General features: G+C 41.5%; 1 protein-coding gene across 2 annotated transcripts in view; it reads right to left on the bottom strand.

Annotated features, from left to right (window-relative positions):
* Window positions 1-18,086, bottom strand: part of ITGB1 (integrin subunit beta 1) — a 48,826-nt gene extending 30,740 nt beyond the window's left edge. For both annotated transcript variants that reach the window (XM_017535387.1, XM_017535389.2), the window contains exon 1: window positions 17,866-18,086. The gene's annotated coding sequence lies outside the window, so the exon portion shown is untranslated. The remainder of the gene's footprint in view (window positions 1-17,865) is intronic.
* Between the last annotated feature and the right edge of the window lie 250 nt (window positions 18,087-18,336).

Genomic DNA, 18,336 nt, shown 5'->3' with positions numbered 1-18,336 from the left:
AAAAGAAAAGAAAAGAAAAGAAAAGAAAATCAACTTCTGTGCATGGAATTAGTAAAATATTCACTTTAATTTCCTAGAGTGTCCAGAATCCCACTCTCCCGCCAAAAAAAAAGACGGCACAAGACAAAACTGGAAAAGTCTTGTCTTCTAGAACCGCTAACAAAAAATTAGTTAATATTCTACATATTAAATATAACTATCCCAATCTCCTACTATTACGTATATATGTAAGTATTTTCCCTGAATCAAAGCTTTCACACTGATATGAATCTATATCTTTGATTTGGTCAAAGATGGCTATGGTCACTGGTTGCTGACCTGATCCCTTAACTACTTACTGCTCTTGGACTAGCAGCCAGTCTAATAATTACATATAAATATCTGTCCCTTCACAAGCCAAAATAGAAAGCTTTTTAACCCAACAAACCGATAGCGGATGGCTGCAAGAAACCAACTGGTAGTTCTGCGAACTGGTACAATTTTTTGGGAACTAATTTGACAATTTACATCAAAAACCATTAAAAAAAAATCCTATCCTCTAGTAATGCAGCTACTGGGAATCACCCTAAGAAAATAAGTAAATATATAAAAGGTGATACACACACACACACACACACACACACACACACACGCACACACACACATTCGTTACAGTACTCTAGTATATTCACAAGAGCAAAAAATGTAAATATCCTATATCCAATAATAGGGAAATCTAAGTGCATCAAGTTTATGGACTATTAGATAGACTATACAATAATAAAATGCAGCAACATTAAAAGAGTTACAGAATAATTTCGGATGCAAAGTACACAATAAGATGAGAAGAACCTGACTTTCTCAAGACAGCAGAAGAAAAAAAGAGAGGAACATAAAAATAATACTAACAGTTTCACATAATCTGAAGATAATAAAGTTATATATAATATAAAGACACGGGCCATTTGTTTTGCAAAACGTTAGTCTTCTTTCTACTTTTTTTTTGAGACAGAGTCTTACTCTGTCTGCCAGGCTGGAGTGCAGTGGCACAATCTTGGCTCACTGCAACCTCCACCTCCCAGGCTCAAGCAATTCTCCTGCCTTAGCCTCCTGAGTAGCTGGGATTACAGGTGTGTACTGCCAGGCCCGGATAATTTTTGTGTTTTCAGTAGAGACAGGGTTTCACCATGTTGGCCAAGCTGGTCTTGAACTCTTGACCTCAGGTGATCCGCCCACCTCAGCCTCCCAAAGTGCTGCGATTACAGGCGTAAGCCACCGTGCCCAGCCCTTCCTTTCTTAATGAAAACAACTGTAGCACAGTTTAACTGTGCAATTCTTTTTCTTGGTAAATGTCCTTTAATAAGAAAACAGTTCACTGAATTCCAAATTAACACTTTTACAGACCTCCGTCTTCAAGGGCTTACACTCCAGGATGCTACTCCCGTACCTCAGAGAGAATGCTTTAAGTTACGCTCTGAGCACCTGAGAGAAAAAGAGTTAAGAGTTACGTGAAAAATCATCCACTTCTGCAATTGTGCTCAGCCAAGCAGGTTGTTATGCCTGAGCTTGCAGTTTTGCTTACATATCACTTGTGACTATATCCAAGAAACCAGCAAAATCTGAGTGTCACAGAAGTGTGAAATGCCTACCAATTCACCTTTCAAGGCCTGCCTAAAAGGTTTAATGTGTGATAAATCCATTAGACTATAATCCTAAGCAAGTCAAGTAATGTTACCACAATTCCAAAGCTATGACTACAGACACCTGGAACATTAAAGTTCCTGAGAAAACGCATTACTGTGATTAATGAAGCATGCAGGCAGTTTCCACACAAAGGGAGCAGAACAAATATTTGTTCCATATATGGACAGATACATGTTTCTTCAGGATACGAACTCAGGCTGTTTAATAATCACTAGAGACTGCTTTGAGAAATGTGTCAACATATCACACATTTCAGACAATCATCACTAAGATGAAGCTATTAGGTAACAGAAAATGTTTCCTAACATTCGAGGCCACACAGCTTTAAAACACTGCTTTAAATGTCACTGTCCTTCTCCTTCTATAAACCTTTACAAGGCAAAAAAAATCAACCTTCTGAAACCCTAGTGCCCCTGGAAGAGCTCCAAACCCAGAAGCAGACAAAACAAGGATTCAGTGCTAAAGAACAGCTGAGAGAACAAGGCCAGCAGCTGGAAACAGTTTAAGGACAGATGTCAACGCTCCTGTGACTGGAGGGGCACTGGCAAGAAACAGAGAGGCACTGCCATTGGATAGTGATGTCTGTAAAAGGCCAAGCTTTCTCCCAAGGAAAGGGAAAGGCCGGAGGATGATGCCAATTAAGAACACAGAAGAGCTACAGGATCAGGAGGCAAGCCACAGAGAGCTGGACAGGAAAGGAGAGGCAGAGGGCCAGGCAGCCTCCCTCTCAACACTGCTGGCCTTTCCTTCTGCCGGTATTGGGCACCCCCTGCACATGCGAGGGGAAGGCAAAGGACCAGGTGCCTGGAGTCCTATGCCGCAAAGCTCCCAAGGCAGCCCTTCTCTCTTTTTTTTTTTTTTTGAGACGGAGTTTCGCTCTCGTTACCCAGGCTGGAGTGCAATGACGCGATCTCGGCTCACCGTAGCCTCCGCCTCCTGGGTTCAAGCAATTCTCCTGCCTCAGCCTCCCGAGTAGCTGGGACTACAGGCACGCACCACCATACCCAGCTAATTTTCGTATTTTTAGTAGAGATGGGGTTTCACCTTGTTAACCAGGATGGTCTCAATCTCTTGACCTCGTGATCCACCCACCTCGGCCTCCCAAAGTGCTGGGATTATAGGCTTGAGCCACCATGCCTGGCCGGCAGCACTTCTCTAAGTGGGCCTAGGAAACAACTGCATCGGGTTTACCTGGATGCCCACCCCAGGCCTAAAATCCAGTCCCTGAGCATGGGGCCTGGACTCTGGTGATTCTTTTGCTGAGAAAGGACCCGAAGGAATTTCCTCCCAATGACATTCCATATAAAACAGGCTATGAGGGGACAACAGGGAAAGATGCCTTTCACATGCTGTCCTAATGCCAACGCTTGTCTCCTCTTCATCGTCAAAGACCTAGAAATAGTGGTCTATACTGGTCTCCATTTCCTACCTACCTTCCCTCTTCTCAACCCAGTACCTTCATGTGTCACTTAACAAAGAAACAGCTCTGAGAAATGTGAAGGCAATTTCATCGTTGTGCAACCATTGCAGTGCACTTACACAAACCAAGATGGTCTGGTCTCCTACACACCCAGGCTCTACGGTACAGCCTATTGCTCCTAGGCTACACACCTGTCCAGCACTCGACTGTCCTGAAAACTGCAGGCAACTGGAATGCTGCAGTAGGCATCTGTGTATCTACACATAGCCAGACATAGAAAAAGTACGGTAAAAGTATGGTACAAAAGATTTTAAAATTGGTACATCGCCATTACCCTGAATAGAGCTTGCAGGACTGGAAGCTGCTCTGGGTGGGTGAGTGAGGCAAGTAAGTACACTGCACAGAACACTCACTGAACAGGACATTACTGACGTTACTATCACAGTACTGTGGACACAAATACACACACTACCTTAGCCTAGGCCTACACAGCTGCCCAGAATCAGGACTACCAATGTCACTGTCTTGGGCCTGCACATCCTATCTCCATGACACAAGGAGGTGTCATCTCCCAAAAAATCTTTTTCTAGACCACTTCCTGAAGGACCTGCCTGAGGCCGTTTTAACCTTTTTTATAACAATACTCTCTAAAATAACAATAAACAATATAGTGCAGTAAATAAAGCAGTAACATAGCTGTTTATTATCAAGTATTATATACTGTAGTTAATTTAGATGCTATACTTTTATATGACTGGCAGCATAATCGATTTGTCTACACCAGTATCGCCACAAACAGGTAAATAATGTGTTTCACCATGATACTACATTACCAGGCAACAGGTGTTTTTCAGTCCCATTATAAACTTATGGGACCACTGTCATGTATGTGGTCCATCACTGATCACAACGTCATTATGTGGTACATAACTATATAACTGATGTCCATGCCTGAGAATATATGTGAAACTACTCTTGCAAAAGCACCCTTTCCAGGACTTATCTTACTCTCTGCCTTCATCCATTCATAAATTTTTTGACTCACTACAATATGAACTTAAGAAATACATCAGTTTACTACCAAAGAATTTACATAAAGCAACATGTAAGACTATTCACCATTATTTAACACACTCTACTCCCTTGGAGTCCACTGGTTTCCCCCAGCCTTTCTGCAAGTTCCTCTTTAGGCAACTGTCAGGTTTTGAGCTGTATCAGGAAACACAAGGGTCACTGCTTCAGGGAACTTTCAGTTCGAGAACAAAAATACCAATTATTATGATATGATGGTTTCAATAATTAACTAGGACACAGGACACTGAGGATACTGAAATCTGCCTGAACAAGTTTAGAGGCATCAGGGACATGGCAATGGTTCAGCTAGAATTGAAGGCGCATAGGAGATGGGTGTGGAGACAAGTGAAAAGAAGATATTCCAGACAAAAAGTCTGCACGTACAAAGCCATGAAGTCCCAAGAAAAATTGTAACAACTCCTTCCTAATCTTATTTCTAAGCATATGCATTTGCGCACCTCCCTGCAACTCAAAATTGGAACTGTCTCACTTTTCCCTCTCTTTATAGAAAAAAAAAAAAAAAAGACTAGAAAAATATATGTTTTTGTAGCATATCTTGTTGGTCGAATGAGTGGTTATTTTATCCTTAAAATTTTCAATTGTCAAGTATAAATTAGATTATCTTATAATCTTAAAATATCAAAATGGCCAAAAGGAATCTTGAAGAGTTTCTGAGACTTTGAGTTGGAAATAACAGGAAGGAAGACCAAGCAGGCAAGAGGAGCCAGATTACAGACAGCCTTAAATGCCATCCATGCTAAAAGAGTTTAGATTCCATTCTATAAATAGGAAGGGAACTGAAAAAAATTTGGGCAGGCTAGTAACATGTCTACATATACATGGCAGAAACTCAGTGGAGAAAAGGATGGGTACAAGACAGGAGCTCAAAGACAAATATGGAATTTACTGCAAAGGTTCAAGCGAGAGGTGACAAATGTCTAAATTCAGATAACAGCAACAAACAAGATGATGAACAAACTGATTAGAAGGTAGCTAATGAGGGATCTGCTATTTATTTGAAGAAGGATGGAAGAAAAAGGAATTTACTTTTAAATAAAGAAGATGTAAGAGGGAGAATGGGGTTAGAGGAGAAAATGAGGTTATAGAAAGGTGGATTGTGAAGTCTAGGGAAGATGCCTATTGGGAAGCTAAGACATGAATCAGGATCTCAGGAGATAAGTCAGTTAGAGTTACAGACATGAGGGTTGTCATAAGTGTCAAAGTTCTGAAAATGGATGCGGTTGGGAAGAAAAGAATACTTAGGAAGAAAGGAGAGCTGGGGACAAATTTGAAGAGGTGAAGACACAGGAAAGAGAAAAGGTAAGTGATGAAGCCAGGCCTCCTTGGAGAAAAGAGGGTGGCATCTGGACCCCAAGGGGGTGGATCACCCTAAACAGAGATATGGTACCTCTCCTCTAAGGCAGAGCAGGAGGTGAGAACGCAGAGAGAGTTCATTTATGCATGACTGTCTTTTCTGAAATAGAAAGAACCACTGTTAGGAAAAGAGGTAGGGCTTCGGGGTTGCAGAAAATTAGAAAGATGCAATAGGATTACAGTGAGAGCCTGCAATGGTGAGACCTCACCAAGTATTGGACACTTAATTTATGCAGGCACATCGATAACACTCATTTCACTTCTAACTATCTGCTAACATGTCTTCACTGATGGATTCTAGGCTGCAAGAAAATAGGGCCTGGGTGTATCTTATTTGTAGTTCTCACCTAGAAATACTTGGCACAAAGTCCATGCTCAAAAATCTTTGCTGCTAGTCATGGTGGCTCAGGCCTGCAATCTCAGCACTTTGAGGGGCTAAGGTAAGAGGACTGCCTGAGGCAAAGAGTTCAAGACCAGCCTGGGTGACAGGGTGAGTGTCTCTTTCTCTATCAAATAGCATATAGAAAAATACAACTTTAAGATGACTTTCCTCTTGAAAATACCTATGTATTGAGGGTTATAATTTTTGTCAAAAAATGACATTAGAAGTTCTTGGATAAGCACCAAAGTTGAATGAATTTTCAACAAAATATAACTGAAGTCTGTCTTCAGATGTTATTCGGGTTAAGAAATGTGTTTTAGGATCTACTTGCCAGTTTCTCTTTTTGATTCAAATGTATGATCTGCCCTGATAAATAACAAGTTATCATATCCCTCCTTCCAAAAATAAAAGTGAAAACTCACAGCATTATGCAAAATAAGTGTACTTTTTCGTTCATAAATAGATCAGGCATGCCTGGGGAATGTTCTCTTGGCATAAATAGCAATCAATCATAATTAGTACCCAGGTGTGCCAATAAAAAGACATTACATGACAGGTTAGCAAAGACCAAAAAAGTGAGTTTCCTCATGGAGTTCCTTGTTTCTGATCAAAGAAATTATACCTGCCAACATTCACTGCCACCTTATATTAAGGGGAAAGAACTCTACTGGTGTCATATGAGCAGCCATTTAAAAACTGGAATCTAAAGTGACTCCTCAGTGGGGCAACAAGGATGGCTGTTGATGTACTATGACCTGGTAGGAGAAGTAGGGCATATGAGAGAAGGAGGAAAAATCCAACTCTATCTTCCACGGCATATTTAATCTTACTTTATTTGGTGCTAAATCAAATGAAACAAGTCTTGTACAAGCTGTTATAAATTGCCTTTAATAGTCTGTCCTGGGCCGGGCACGGTGGCTCACGCCTATAATCCCAGCACTTTGGGAGGCCAAGGCGGGCAGATCATAAGGTCAGGAGTCCAAGACCAGGATGGCCAATATGGTGAAACCCTGTCTCTAATAAAAATACAAAAATTAGCCAGGCATGGTGGCAGGTGCCTGTAGTCCCAGCTACTCGGGAGGCTAAGGCAGGAGAATCACTTGAACCAGGAGGTGGAGGCTGCAGTGAGCCCAGATTGTACCACTGCACTCCAACTTTCAAGGGAGACTTCATCTCAAAGAATAAAAAAAAAAAATCTGTCCGGTTCTGTTTTTTTCCAGGTACTTAAAATACAAGTGCCAATAAATGGTTCTTATGCATTTTGGGGGGGGGGAACAATTTATTTTCCTTTTCTGCAGGTATTTCAAAAATTCATTAATTTTTCAAGATGAACCAAGGTTTTTTTAAAAGGAATTATAGATTCCACATCCAAGTAGAATTCTATTTAATACGCTTTCCAACAATCAGATTCCTAACAAATGTGTTTGTGAAATAATAAAAGCAGCAAAACTTTAAATGTTTTATATTAACGTAGCAGACAAAATACAAATATTCTAAACACTAATATCACAGAGACCCTTACAAAAAGATTAGGAGAGGGAATAACATACCTAATACAAATAGAAATAAGGCGGACCTTTGAGGTTTGCTATGGTTTGAATGTATCCCCAAGGTTCACGTGTTGGAAACTTAATCACCAAAGAAACAGTGATGACAGGTGGGACTTTTAAGAGGTCATTAGGTCATGAGGGCTCTGCCTAGCATAGCATGAATGGATTAATGCTATTACCATAGGAGTGGGGAATGGGTACCTGATTAAAGACCGAGTTTGGCCTTCTTCCCTTCTCTCTCTCTCTTGCCCTTCCACCTTCTACCATGGGATGGATGATGCAGCAAGACGACACCGGATAACACACTTCCCAGCCCCCAGAACCATGATATAAATTACCCACTGTGGCTTTCTGTTATAACAGCACAAAGATTACGACAAGGTTCTTGTATCACGAGGAAGGAAACCGCCCTGAAAGGACTAGAATACAAATTCTGTGTTTCATTAATCAAACGTAACTACCAACATGATTTCGTTCAGGGACTGCTGCTCACTGTGGATTACTGAAAAAGAAAAATAAAAAGACTGATTTCTCAATTTAGAGGGCCAGACTAGGCACAGGCAAGAAGAGTATAATACACTAAGTTTTGATGATTTAAATTCATAACAAAAAGTTATTTCATTTAGAGCTTTATAAAATCAGACTTTTATTTCAGCACCTTCAAATAGATATTGAAGGATATAATAATGATAAAATAATAGCATCTATCTCCTCCAGGTATCTTCTCTATCTCTATGAGATAGAGAATAGTGTCTTTGTTTTACAGATAAGGAAACAAAACCATAGAGAGACTAAACAACTTGCAATGGTGGAATCAAAAGTTGCACAGGTGGAATTGAAACCTGACCATCTGAATCCAGAAACTATGACATGACTTCATTAAACTGTAATTTTTTGAAAGCCTAATCACTATTTTAAATACAAAAATTAGAATGCCCTTCTAGTGTTAGAACTGACTCAGAGCACAGAAATGGAAAGGGCTTATAATGTTCTGTGAGTTTATTTCTTGGTCATTTGAACTTAATCGAGGCCAAGAAAACTTATTTTAACTGCCATATTTCATAAGTACAGACAGAGGTTTTGTGTCTTGTTCCTATAAAAGAATTTCACCTTAAGGTCATTTTTTACCATATGCAATTTTATCTAAGGGGTCATAATTCATTCCCTGAACAATAAATAATCTTAAACATCACCCACAAATAATCTCATTTTAGTGCTTAACCCAAATATGTGCAACTGTTTCCACTGTCAAAAATAGTGTATAATTGTTTTAATTTTCACTGTAAACTAATCTTTATCCATAAAAGTGTGTTTTTATATCCTGTCCAAACTTTTAAATACATACTCATTATTTATTAATTTTTTAACAATGTTACAAATAATTCATTTAGCATTTTCTTTTACATTTACAAATACAACCTTTAGAAACATTGTATGCACTATATTTGTAGAAGTTAAACAATTACACTTTAGAAAAAAAATTACCTTAAAAAAATATAACAAGTTATGTTCATTTCAGAGTTGAAAAATAAGGCACCCAAAAGCCAACTCAAATAAAAAGAATACACAAAAGATTTCTCCCTATAAAAAAAATCTTTCTGCAAGGGCATATTTTAGTTCAATACAATTAATTAAATTCGAGTCAACAAACATTTATTGCATACTTACCATGTATCAGATATACAAGTGACAGAGCTGGGATATGAACCCAAGTGTGATTCAAAAGCCTGAGTACAGTAAGAAAAGTTTAAAGATCTCATTATTTAAATACTTGAAATCTTTTCACCTTAATAGTAGAAAAGATTCTGATACCTATAGAGGTATATCATAAATGTCTCCTAAAAATTGTAATAAAGTTGGATTCATCCCAAGTCTGTTCTACCATCATTATTTTCTATATGTGTTTTTGAAAGGGAAAAAAAATAATTAGGACAATAACAAATTTTAGTATTTAAAAATCAATATATTCCAAAAAAGAACACAGAGCCAAACTGAAAGACATGAGGTTCTTCCCACTTATCCCACACAGAAAGTAATAAAAATAGGAAAAACCTGAATGGAAGACACTGAGATATCTTTCTAACTCTATACAATTTGAGGGTGACATGTGGAGATGGGTTCCTCCCATGACAAGGGCACCTTTCCCCTTACAGGAAGAACAATTTTTTCTTCTGTCTGGCAGGAAGAGGTGTGTTGGTGACTAGAGAGATGTTTATGGCCCAAATATTAATAATAAGCCCTGATTAATGATTAACAAAACTTAGCGGAAAGAATAAAAAAAAAAAAAAAGACATGAAAGAGAAGAGGCTAAGGGATCCAAAGATGTAACACCTCATTTGAAGTCCTCTTCTCCCCTCCTTGATAATTACAAAAGTAATCTGAATTAGAAAACCATCTAAAATTCACTACTCCCATCCAGAAGAAAAACGGCTTTTCAAAGAGCATTAACCCCCTTCTCACACAAAGATAATATTAGCCTGAGGCTAAGGGGCTCTAACAATAAAGGTTTGGCTGCACCAAAGCTACAGGTTCACAAAACAATTTGAAATCTGAGAACGGCTCACAACAGGGCTAGATACTTTAATTATACAGTAACAGACTGAAGACAAAATTCATCACTAGTGACTCTACTACCCACCTTCTCCAGGAAAATTAGAATATGGAAGATCTTTATCACCACCCAGTCTACAAGTGTAAGGGAAAGATTAAACAATGGACATAGTGCGCATTGGCAAACAAAATGCCTAAAAGATAAATACGTTGATGATGCGGAGGTAAAGCCTGGGAACTTAACACCTAGGAAAGACTTCTACAGAACAAAAAGTGAAAGGAAGTCAGTGAAGAATCTTCTTTAAAAATAAGAGAAAATCTAGAACTCACTATGCTCTTGAAGGAAGTCAGAAAATCTCAAATAAATCTTGACAATGATCAAAGAGTAAGACCACAAAAGCTGAGGAAAAGTATATACAGAACTAAGGAAGAAAATTTAGGCTGGAATCCTCTACAGAAGTCATAAACACGAAGAACAGAATCAACATTAACAGGAACATCACACAAAATTCAAATAATCATTCAAGCCAATCAGATCATCTAATGGTGATCTGATGAACAACTGGTACAGCACCATCACCACCAGCAACCCCCACTGCCCTGAAAAAAGAATAGCTTTATGTGGGAAACACGGGAAAAAAATGAACCATTTAATTCAAATGGAGGTAAGTGGGCACAAAATTAACAAGACTTCAGAGGGTGAACTTAAAATAAAAGCAGAAAAATACCCTTTAAACAAAGCTATTAATCCATAATATGAAGGGCTGATTCAAAATGAGCTAAAAACCTGCCTGAACTTAATTCTTCCCAGCTCTTCCTTCCACTCAAAAAGGTAAGACATTATTACCTAGCAATTGACTATTTTTCAAAGCAGCCTAGTAAGCTGTTCCTTCTTTCCACTCTCTATGTCCATGGACAAAATTTTTTGCCTTTCCCTGTGAGGAGGAAAGAAGTTGGGAATGGTTTTTGGTTTAGAAAGTATACTTTGGGGCAAGTTGACAAAGATAAGTGTGAGTGGAGCGAGCAAAAGAAGATAATCATCCTGGCTGGGATCCCTGCAATCCCAGCACTTTGGGGGGCCGAGGTAGGCAGATTACCTGATGTCAGGAGTTCAAGACCAGCCTGACCAACATGGTGAAACCCTATCTCTACTAAAAATAAAAATTAGCCGGGTGTGGTGGCACACGCCTAGCTGTAGTCCCAGCTACTCAGGAGGCTGAGGCAGAAGAATCGCTCGAACCAGGAAGGTGGAGGTTGCAGTGAGCCAAGATCGTGCCACTGTACTCCAGCCCGGAAAACAGAGTGAGACTCCATCTCAAAAAAAAAAAAAAAAAAAGTTAACCATCCTGATCAATGGTAACAATAAGCACCTTATTGCAAGACTTGTTCCCCATAATTTCAATTAAGGAGAATTATGTTCTCAAACTGCATAATTATATCCACTTTTTAAGCAGGTCATTCCAAAATGCTTCCTTGATTAAACTAATTTTGGCCAATTTTTTTTTTTTTTTTTTTTTGTGTGTGTGATGGAGTCTTGCTCTGTTGCCCAGGCTGGAGCGGTGGTGCAACCTCAGCTCACTACAACCTCCACCTCCCAGGTTCAAACGATTCTCCTGCCTCAGTCCCCTGAGCTGGAATTACAGGTGCCCATCATCACGCCTGACTATTCTGTGTTTATTAGAGATGCGGTTTCAACACGTGGGTCAGGCTAGTCTCAAATCCCTGATCTCAGGTGATCCACCCACCTCTGTCTTCCAAAGTGCTGGGATTACAGGTGTGAGCCACGGCACTTGGGTGACCACATCTTTTGTCACATCTTCTCCATCCTGTCTGTGGTGGAGTGCATACAGTATTTTAAATATATGATAAATGTTTTAAAACCATGATAAACATAGGAAGAAAACAGTTTCTCATTTTACTCATCAGTAAGCTGTGAATAATATCTACTATAGGATTGTTGGAAAGATAAAATATGACCATGAATATGAAAGCTCATCAGCTCATAATTTACTTTATTACTAAATTTGCTTTTTGTTCTCCAACTCATTAACTAATCATGGCCTTCTAAAACAAGAACCCCAGTGACTTGTGACTCTTTAATAAACGTTTCTCAATCTTTTTAATCCATGCTTCTTTAATAAGCATAAACCTTATTCTCTAATGTACTTTTTTATTACAGTTTCCCGTTATACTACTAAATGTGCTTTTTCAAACTCCAATTTCCTCCTCCAATAATCAAATATAACCCAAGACCACCCCTTTAAGGAGCACTGAAATCATGATATGAAGAAAATCAAACATAAACCATAAAATACTGTACACAGAGGAAGAACTAATCATCGACTATTCCTAATTTCATAGATTACAAAAGCTTCAGTTATGTACATATTCATTCAATAAACATTTATACAGGAAAATGTGATTTCCATACTTCAAACAAATGGAACATGCCTAATTCTTACATGTAAATATTTTCCTCATCACTCCACTGAAATTATATTCCCTACACAAAACAAAATGCTGTTTTTCTTCTACCCTTTTGCTTTATTGCCTCTTAATCTCCTCACCAACCACAATCAACTTAATTAACTCCTCCTCTGGTTCCAAAACAGCCTTGGGAGTGCCCAGCAGGGCAAATGACAAACATTCAGTGATGGTCAATAATACAGGGTTATTTCTATTCAAACTTCTATTATAACTAATTGTATGCATGTCTGTGTCTCTCATTAGGCTAGTGTTGGAGGGCAAGAATCCAGGCCTTCATTTGATATAGCCTTCATATAATCTTCTGATATATATGATATTATGTGGCCAAGTACTATCTGTGAAATTAGACTGGATTTTTCCTATGCTGTCCCTTGAATGTGGCATCCATCTGTCATTCAACCTTCGCTCATACCATTCCAAGCTCAGGCTTCATCTCCTACACAACATATTCCAAAACCACACAAGCCAATGCTATTTTTCTCAAATACTGTTAGGGAATATTATCTGGTGCAGTACACTGTATACAACACTCTGGTATTTATGTTTTCCTGAACTGAACACAACTTGTCCCAACTAGACAATACACTCAACATCAAAGAGCATGCCAACTTCTTGATTCATGCCCAGTGAGTAAAGCATTTTTCAGGTTACTGGTACTCAATGTACTGACAGAATAAAACGTAATGTACAGCTGAGCTACATCCTGATGCAGAACTGAAAGTGACAGATGCTGCTGGTCAGCATTGGCAGGTATCCTTAAAGGAGTAAGTCGCACAGTGGCACAGCGCCTACTCTCTCTGGTGATACCAAAAAAAGAAAAAAAGGTTGCTCATGGAGAGAGAGAACTGCACTCTACAGTACTTACATCAGGCAGCAGCTATCCTCCAACTCCTGGAACAAGAGAATGAGGGAACACGCAGAATGCTTTATAGGGTAGATGTCAAAACCAACACCCTGGAAGTATAGTACTCAAAGGTCACACAAAAATTCAGTGGCAGAGGCTGCACTGACACCCAGGTTTCCTGTCTGCCAATCAGGAAGCCTTTAACTATATCAAACTGCTTCTTTCATCAGGCACCTGAAAATAAATTACCACACACATGCCAATCACTGGAAAACCCCAGAAATATCTATGTCTTTCACAAAAATGTCACTCAAAGGCATTATAAGTTCAGAGAAGAAACTGGGGAAGGTAAATACTTTTCTGGAGTCCTCTTCCTCTACCCACCCTTGACTGTTAAGTGTTCCCAGGTCCTCCCTCAGCCTGTTTTTCATTACAGACCCTCCTGTGGTGTTTGCATGCACAGTCTATAGCTTCAACCAGCATTTAACAGACTTAAGAATTCCCAAATTGAAATTTCCCAATCAGACTTTTTTTTTTTTTTACCTCTCAATATGTGTATTCAACTGCAGTTTGGACATCTCCACCTATGTCCCATGGTCACCTTAAAATAAACTCGGCCTCATAAGGTCATCATTTCCCCTCCCTTTAGCCAACCAACACCCCCAGCTTAGTCACCCTCTCACCTCAGTGAACAGCACCTCCTAGCCAGAAACCAGGGTCACAGTGGGTTTCTTTCATTTCTCTTATCAAGTCTTGTCAATTCTCTCTCCTAAATACGGTAGTTCTTAAACCCCCACCCAAATCATCCTCCATACTAGGGACCTGCAAACCTTTCTGACCAATCACTAAAAAAATTCTCAGCATATATGTACCCAAAATATACACAATTTAAAAATTCAAATACATGTACTTCTACAGCAATATAGTAAGATATAAATCACAATCAAAATTTTAAACTTTAAAGTGATGAGATTAACAAACATCATAGTAGACCTAAGATTTTCTTCCTATACTTCAGTGAGCCTTTTTACGCATCCCTGAGAATAGGAATCTGTGCTTTGAAATTGTATGTAATGAGATTGGTCCTATAAGAAATACATACATATATATGCATGTGTATATATGTGTTTATATACTCATGTATCTGTATCTGAGGCAGCTTTTCTCATACATACATTTCATGAGGTGATATGCACATGTTTAAACATATTGCTAAATACAGTTAACTCTATCTTCTAAAGCCACAAACCAAACAGCAAGTTTAAAGTTAGCTGACCTCTAAAAACTCACAGCCACTTTTAAAACAATAACAAATTTACAAAGTATAGTTTGGCTCCTTTTGTATACAGCTCCTGAAAGAAACATTTCTTTCACCTACTAACAGACGTATTTGAAGGCTGCTAATATTCTGACTTTTAAGGACTGTACCACCTTTAACCTGGGTACATACCATAATATTCTTTCAGTTTTCCACAGCTATAGACACCCCTAGCATAATTCTGCAGCATCCAGAAGATGAATGTACCTTTCTGTATCTTAACCTCTCTACTCGAGACCTCCCACCTCTGAAACAACCAGCCAAACTCTCAGAATCTAAAACCAAGTCAGAGTAAACACTAACACAATACAGATGTTTACATGTTTACCCGACATAATCCTCTAGGATTCCCCCCATAACCGAACAGATCCTAACTCTCTCGTAGAGTGAGGAAATCTGCTAAAATCTAACAGAAGTCCAAATGAATCCTTTCAGATATATGCATCTTATTCATATCTAGAAAGTTACATCTTTGGAACTCAAAAGTTCTCTGAAACTTTTACCAGTTACAAGACGTTTCAGCTTACCAAACTAGCAACATAGTTAAGAGCAGGCCAGAGCACCTGCAGAATATTAATATTTTTTCCAGGTAGAACATTATACTACTCTTTGCTATAAGCCACAACTTACTTATCAATAAGCCAAACAACAAAGACATCACAATCAGTGGCAAGCACTCTTAGGAAAACTGGCACCATGTTGTTTGACCGCAAAATGTGACCAGATGTCCCCACTGTCACTCCCAGAGTTAGGAAGTGAACACCAATGTAGAATTACATTTTCATTCGTAATGGTAATTTGGGGCTGATTTAAATTATACTGACCAGAAAGCTAAGAAGAAAGCTGTCTAATTGTTAAAATTAGACACTAAATCCAGTGGCTTTCAGAATTGTTGATTCCACACTTTTCATGTAGAGAATGTTGAGGGTATCAAAAAATAACTTTAATATAGACCTTCACATTGTTAAAAAAAAAAAAAAATCACAAACACTTAAAATTGTAGGTCTAGGTCTGAAGTCAACATAGATGCATTAAAGTCTATTTGCTTTCTGTTTACAGAACTAAAGTATTAACCACACTTTGTCCTTCTAACCAGCACTCTAATAACATCTTCTACCTTCATACTCAATTTTTGGATAAGTAAAATGGCTTTCTCCCCAAATGCCTGTATGAAAACACCAAACTGTTTTTCATTTAACACTTCACCATCTTCAATCATTTACGTAATATTACTCAATGAGCCAACATTATTTAAAAATATAAGAATTACAGTGAGACTCTAACTCCTTACCCCTCTGGGCCTTGGTGTCCACAAATGAACAGTTAACTGCCAACTGAAGTTCTTAATCATTTCTGAAAGTGGTTTATTACATAGCGTATTTTTAAGGGCATACGTGGTTTAAGAAAGATGTCTAACCTAAACTCCTCTAGCATGTTATTTTTGTACCGTAAAACTACAATAAAAAAAATAAGAACCTAAGAGCCAAGAGCCAGGCTTAAGGACTCACACCTGTAATCCCAGCACTTTGGGAGCTCGAGGAGAGAGGACTGCTTGAGTTTGGGGCCAGCCTGGGCAGTATAGTGAGACCCTGTCCCTACAAAAAAATAAAAAAAGAGTGCAGGCACCTGTAGTCCCAGCTACTCAGGAGGCTGAGGTGGGAGAATAACTTAAGCCTGGGAGGTTGAGGCTGCGGTGAGCTGTGATGGCACCTCTGCATTCCAGCCTGGGCGACAGGGACCCTGTCACAAAACAAAACAAAATAACCTAGTAATTCTCCCCACCTAAGTTATCCATGTGGCATGTTGGCCCAAAGAAATTACTAATGATGTTACCAATTACCTTCCGAGATATTTTTAACATCTTTTTACTGTAAAAGAAGGGCTGAAAAGAAGTCAATATTCACTGGGCATCTACTCTAAGTGTCTTACATTTTACATTTGATTTTCACAACTAGACCATCGTTAGGAAGGTTACTTGTGGTTTAAACGCGGGGTCTGGAGCTAGACCACACGCCTTCTCCAGGAGCTCCTGATGACCAAAGGCAACTTACTTTTGCTCCCTGTGCTTCAGTTTCTCACTCAGAAAATGGGAATATAAACAATACCGACCTCATTTGAGCGGTTCCAGAATTAAATGAGATAATACATGTAAAATTCCTAGAGCTAAACTTGGCCCTCACTGTCATTATTATAAAAATGAATAATTAGTGTAGATATTATTGTTCCTATTTCACAGACAAGGAAATGGAAGCTTAGAGAGTGCAACTTACTAATCGTACAAATGAGTGCAAAGTTTTTGACTCAAAACCACTAATTTCATGAAATAAAAGTTGCTTAGAGTAGGAGTCTCATAAATCCAATTTATGAAGCCCAAGAAATGACACGAGGTAAAATGACACTAGACACAGGCCGGGCTCTCAGGCTCGCGGACGGCGTCTGAGCGCGGGGTGACGGTGGCCCTCCGTCCTGGTCCCGGCGTGCCCGGCAGGGGCTGGCGACTCTGACTGCCGGGCACTCGCGTTTATAAACACGGGGAGGTGGATGGCACTGCCGCCACCGCGACTCTGGTCCCCAGCGGCTCCGCAGGCCACTTTCCGACCCGGCTCCCGCCTCCCCCGCCCGCGGCGCTGGCCCCAGGGCTGCCTCCTGGCAGCGGGAGGAGACCAAACCAGTCCCCGTGGCGAGCGCGGACAACCGGCTCGACGCTGCTCCAAGGACCGCAGCCAGCGAGGCAGCGGGAGACAAAGGCACGGGACCCGTCCAGGGACGCGCCGAGCCCCGGGAGACCTCGCTGGCTGCCCCCTGCGCTCGCCCAGCCCGGCGGGAGACCGCAGGTGTCAGGGGCCACCCGGGCCCGCTCCCCCGCAGCTCCCGCAGCCCCGACGTGACAGCGCCCAAGCCAGCGACCCCCGCGCTCGGAACGCGGCCGGGTCGGCTCCGCGCCCGGGGACTGCCAGCGCCCGCGACTCGAGGCGGGTGGAAGAGCCAGGCGGGCGGCCGCGCGCGGACTTCCTCCCGGGCGAGCCTGGAATCCCGCCCCAGCCCCCACCCGCCGGCGGCCCCCGCCCCCACGGCCGGCACAAAGGTCCCGGCGCGGCCCAGCAGGCGGCCCGAAATGCGGCCGCGCACCGGAGCCCTGAGGCCGCGGCCCGCGACCCCACGCCCGAGGCCCCCGGCCCCTACCTTCTCCGCGCGGCGTCCGGGCCCCGGCGCGGTGGGTTCGGGCCTGCTGCTCCGCGGCTCCCGCTCGGCCTCTCCCGCGGGCTGGCGGGGCCTCCCAGGTCACGGGCGCGGCGGGCGGCGGCTCCTCCCCTCAGGGGCGGGGGGAGGGGACTCGGCGGCCCTGAGCCGCCCCCCGGCAGGAAACCAGCCGCGGCCCCGCCTCCTCTGCGCGTCGGATCCCGCTCCCGAGGCCGCAGCCGCCGCCCGCTCCCTCCGGAAACGCATTCCTCTCCCGCCCCGTCAGCCGGCCCGAGGCGAGGAGGAGGCAGGAAGCGCTGCCGGGACAAAGGGACCGGCCCGCGCCGGAGCGCGCCTTGGGGGAGGCCGTGGAGGGCGGGGCAGAGACGCCGCAGAGGCCGTCCCGCGCCTCAGTTTCCTCCTCTGCGAAGGGCGGGAGGGGTCGGGTGCGCCCTAGAGCCCCGCGCGTTCCTG

The sequence above is a fragment of the Cebus imitator genome, unplaced genomic scaffold, assembly GCF_001604975.1.
Source record: "Cebus imitator isolate Cc_AM_T3 unplaced genomic scaffold, Cebus_imitator-1.0 Scaffold92, whole genome shotgun sequence".
Lineage (NCBI taxonomy): Eukaryota > Metazoa > Chordata > Mammalia > Primates > Cebidae > Cebus > Cebus imitator.
Note: the sequence above shows the minus strand (reverse complement) of the source record. Positions and strands in the feature narration are given on the sequence as shown.